Consider the following 5,163-nt stretch of genomic DNA (forward strand, 5'->3'; position numbering starts at 1 on the left):
CAACGGAAGAGTAAAGTCGCCGATTAATGTAACTACCTGGTGGGAAGAATCAAAAGCTGGAGGTATGATGTTTTGAAGGTTCGAGGTTCAATAACGTCTGAAGGGTGTTATTTTGTGCAACTGTCTATGATATTAAACAATATTATTATGGTTCATGTAATTTCTGGAAATTCTTATTATGATATCATTGGTGTCTTATACACTTTAATCTATAATTGTGTAACCTGTTGTGGTGTTAATGTAGATTTTATCAGACATGTACTTGGTTTTGGTGTCCAGTTTTCAAAAAAATGGTGTTTTGTCCGGGAAATGTGTTTCAATATTTCAATGATTCCAATAAAGCCTTCTCTTAAGTTAAGATATGACTATGAATTCATTTCAATTGTGTCTCTTTTACTTTCAAAGCTATACACCATTGATTTTACCGACTTATAGATCGGGCTCAAATAACATTTGTATGACTTGTGTATTTTCAACAACGATTTTGACCAACGGTCAGCTGTGTGTAAAATACGAATAAGCGAACATCCACTATAGAAATAGAAAAGGGTAGATATAAAAAAGCTGCCTGCTCACGAGAGTTTTGTACAATGAACGCAGTGGAAAATGAAATACATTTTATTTACCAATGTCCTCTATATGACACCGAAAGAAACGATTTCTATGAAACAGCTTCCGTTAATTCCCCTAGCTTTCATCATTTGAATAGCTTACAAAAATCCATCTTACTTCTAAAATCAACCAACCCACTTACCATATACAAAACGTGGGTCACTTCATTTTCCTCTGCCTTCAAAAAAGAAGTCAAACCCAACACAGTCAACCATAGTTAAATTAGAACTTTCACAGTAGACTAGATAACGATTTCGATTCCCATGTATCTCCATGTACTTGTTTGTCTGCAATTAGCCTTCGGGCATGAACTTTCAATAAAGTTGACATACATATACGGTTGTAACTATGTAACGTTACATAAATCGCTGTATCTTGTAACCTCACCGCAACTACACAATGGATAACAAAAATCTAGTCGAAAGAATATGTCAGCATTTTAAGTGCCACTAGCCGGGGGTCCCCAGAAAGTCCGAAATGGAACGAAATGGAACGAAATGGAACGGAATAGAACGAAATGGAACGAACTGAAACAAAATACTTCTATATTTAAAATGCTTCCTGTTCCGGTCTACTTTGAATGTTACAACGTTCCGTATGTTTCGCTATCTACTGGTATTTCATTTCATAACGTTACATATGAAACGAAATATATGTTGTTTTGTTCCTTAGTTGCCACTAATTGTTAGTGCTATCACAGCCTGATGTGGTGGCATTATATGCCAATTGCAGTTCCCCTAATAGTGGGTGATTTATAAGTGCTAAATCCATGGCAAAATCCAACTAATGACCATGTGAGTCGTGTCTATGGCTCAATTCTTTACGTTACAATAATCATCCAAGATATCTAAAACCTTGTAATTGAGCTAGTCCTATGAAACGTTCACGAAACAATTTTTTATTTCCACTTTCAAAGGAGATTTAAGATGGTTGCAATGGTCTCCCGGCAAACAAGTGAGCATAGATTTATTTTCTGGGTTGACCTTAAAGTTTATACATGTACATGTAAAGCCAAGCTGTCCTCTCGGAGGTGAATGTCATGCCAGCGTATCACGTAATATAAGGAAAAGAAATGAGCTGTTTAAAAAGGCCAACAATTTCAATCCTAATTTCTCCACGTTTACAGACAAAAAGAAAACTCCTCTTCACATCACAAAACCTAGATAAAGAGACGGATAACATACCAGAGAAGCTGTTCCGCTAAACGATTTGCGACCTATCGTACCTATTTTCCAGCGACCTGTGGAGCCTGGTAGAGGCTCATCATTCCGTGGACACAGTCACGAACCGTGAATCAACAACACCAAGTCAGTAGTTACGCCCACAAAAACCACACACACACGACAAAAAGGCCACTAGAATTATAAACAAATTAAGTGTATAAAAGGCTTATATAGCGAAGATCAACTTAGCGTTTCTAAAGCTCAATTTGCTCCCAGTCGACCAATACATCCGTACACAATACCACGGTTGTGTTCATATATAAAGTGAATAAGTATTAAGAACAATGCGAGTAAAAATCCGTTAAGTTTTATTGCTTAACTTCAAAATAATGCATTATTTGGTCTTTTATTGTTTATAAGCTAATTCCACAATTGCAAGGCCATCAGAGTGGTGCAGGCACTGTTGTGAAGTCTGTAACATTTCATCCAAAGGTTCCGACTACAATGCTTGACTTACAGTATTGTGAGACTGCACGCACATGACTGTTTGAAACGTTATATTGTAATACTTCAACTGCAAGTCTGGACAAAAGGTACCAATCACTGTCTGAGAGCCATTGGCCGTGTGTAATAGGTAAGTGAAATTCCCTTCTAAAAAAATGTTTCCAGTTTCTTTGTACTTCTGTACGGTGTTGTGTGTATATACTAATGATGTTTGTCAACGTTAATAAAGTCAGCATATTCTTAATTTGGGCAATGTATATGGAAAAGAAAGTGATCTCGAAGTGTTTAGCTTAAATGAACTCAATACAATGAACAGATGAGCTGTAATCTTCCACTGATCGTGACAGAGAAGACAGACGCCATGTACAGTATTTACAGGTTCATTGTACCGGAGAAATTCCCCTAGCTCTTTTCGACAAGTACAATGAACATTGGACCATGGCTTAACGTCCCGTCCTGAGGACTGCGACTCTTTCCGGTAGCGTGCATGTCGGGTGAGCGACGCCTCCGGATCGAACTTGTGGCTTCTAGTTCTAGAGGCAAGATCGCTAACCACTAGACTACGCACGCTATAAACTGAATTATTTAAATAATTCAGTTTTTATGTTATAGATTATACATGCACATGCTTATATCTGATTTTGAAGACTGGTAGCACTCAGGATTTTTTCCTCTTTTCAAAAGACCTTACACGTGGATTTTACAATGACTAAACCCCGTTTTTTCATGAAGCGGCAATTACCTTCGTATCTGAGAAAGTGTTTGATGACAAAACATGCAAGGACCTACATGTACTCTCCAAGCAGAGGAGTGGATTCGGCTGGTTTTTGACGTGTTTTGCGGCGTTTTTGTCGGGCTTTCTATTTTGTCCCGTTTTCTTTATGTTGCCAACAAAAACGCCTAAATCACGTCAAAACCAGCCGGACCCAGTCTTTTGCTTGGAGACTTCTAAGGACCCCAGTCTGACACATTCGTCCGTTGAAGAAAGCAAGTTACTAGTAATTTGGACCATTTGTGGTATAACCCTGAATTTGTGACGTAAAAAAGTTGCAGTAGATCCTTGACGATGATTGGGTCTTCCAACTCTCTGCTGAACAACTCACCACAATAACGTTTTTTAGAAATTGTAGTAGGAATGTTTTTTCATTAGTTGCTAGTTTTACCCATGCAATGTGTGTATGTTCTAGTTTATGAGTACTGTAAATGCAGAAATGTTTGGAGAAAACCCAAGTATTTATAATTAACTACCAACACGCCCTAAATTAGGGCGACCGGTAACACTGTGCTCGCTCTTGTATTAGTGTAAAAAAGTACATCGGCACTCCGCGCGATTTTGAAGACTGACTTTGGCTGGAGACGGTAGGCATGGCGCAAGACGTTGTCCCGCTCAAGCATTGAAACAAATTTTACAATGATAGGATTACCGTTCATCCGCGGCATGCGGTGCACGTTGACGAAAGAGACATTCCTGGCATTCACGACCCCCAGTTTATTGACAAGAAAGTCGTAAGCTTCTTTGACCACATCTTCTCCTATCTTGGACGGGATCCCCTAGAGAAGAAGGTTCTGTTTCTTAGAGTATATCTCGTTGTGAAGAAGTTTATCTTCAAGCTCGTCGATGCGTTTGTGGAGTTTCTCCGATTCTTTCTTCGCATCCACTTTGACCCCTTCGATTTCTTTGTGTGCAAACATCACGCTGTCTTTGACACTTGACACTTCGAGCCGCAAGGTCTTGATATCTTCGCTCATGTTTGAGACTGATTCTGTAAGTTTCACGAAGCTTGCAGAGGTTTGGCTTGCCAGGCCAGTTAGCTGGCTTGCAATAAGCTAGTTCGGAGTTGCTACTACGCATGTGCAGTGTCAAAGGTGAAGGCCCCCGCGACGGAAACAAGACCCGTCTGGGCGTTGTTATGCAAATCAAAACAATGTGGAGGCGAGCACTATTTCCGTCGCGAGGGACTTCACCTTTGACACTGCACATGCGTAGTAGCAACTCCGAACTAGCTTATAAGCTAGTTTGGAGTTGTTACTACGCATGTGCAGTGTCAAAGGTGAAGGCCCCCGAGACGTGAACAAAGTTAGTCGGGGCGTTGTTATGCAAATCTAGACAGTTGTTATGCAAATCTAGACAATGTCCAGGCGAGCACTGTATACGAGACGGGGGCCTTCACCTTTGACACTGCACATGCGTAGTAGCAACTCCGAACTAGCTTATCCTGGACAGTGACACAGCAGCCATCTTGGTAGTCACCCCCTCCTCTTTGAAGGATTCGTCAGAAGTCGATCTGCGGGGGTCCTGTTTTCGCTTCCTCTTCCTCGCTCCCTTCCGTGTACAGGCATCCAAAGCGAAGATGTTGGGCACAACCTGGAAGTCTCAACTGTAGAAAATCAGGGGACATGAATGAAAAAACCGGCACGGACGGGGAGCTGGGTTATAGACGTATCAGCTCTGCCGCCATCTTGATCCCTTTAATCAGTGACTGATTTGATGTCAGTTAATGTCACTGACTTAAGCTAAAGGGTGTTATTTGAAACATCTGACCGTTACAAAACGTTATATAATTATCAAGTTTCTTGACTGGGGAATGTGTGAATCATGATATGGAGGTGATGGTAATATTTTCTGATATTTTTGAAACTACCGATAACTTTCGTGCGAACGCAGTAACGCAGCTCAGACGTTCTAAGAACGCAGTGCATGCATCCGACATCGGTCGAGTAAGGTACGAGCGCGCTTTGTGTTTGCGCTTCAAACGCGGAAATACGTTTCTCTCGCCGCACGATATCTGCGCAGCGTACACAAAGCGTACTTGCAGCGCAGATACAACGCATGGTGATCAAACGTATAGCAAGTAAGAATATACGTCACGAATTAGTGCCGGTC

At 40.8% G+C, this 5,163-nt stretch overlaps 1 protein-coding gene across 2 annotated transcripts in view; it reads left to right on the plus strand.

The window, feature by feature from the left end:
* The window catches only part of LOC136442009 (14-3-3 protein zeta-like), a 20,974-nt gene extending 20,616 nt beyond the window's left edge, over nucleotides 1-358 (plus strand). For both annotated transcript variants that reach the window (XM_066438600.1, XM_066438598.1), the window contains exon 5: nucleotides 1-358. This exon is cut by the window's left edge and continues 2,012 nt beyond it. The gene's annotated coding sequence lies outside the window, so the exon portion shown is untranslated.
* The last annotated feature ends 4,805 nt before the right edge of the window (nucleotides 359-5,163 follow it).

Source organism: Branchiostoma lanceolatum, chromosome 9 (genome assembly GCF_035083965.1).
Source record: "Branchiostoma lanceolatum isolate klBraLanc5 chromosome 9, klBraLanc5.hap2, whole genome shotgun sequence".
Classification (NCBI taxonomy): domain Eukaryota; kingdom Metazoa; phylum Chordata; class Leptocardii; order Amphioxiformes; family Branchiostomatidae; genus Branchiostoma; species Branchiostoma lanceolatum.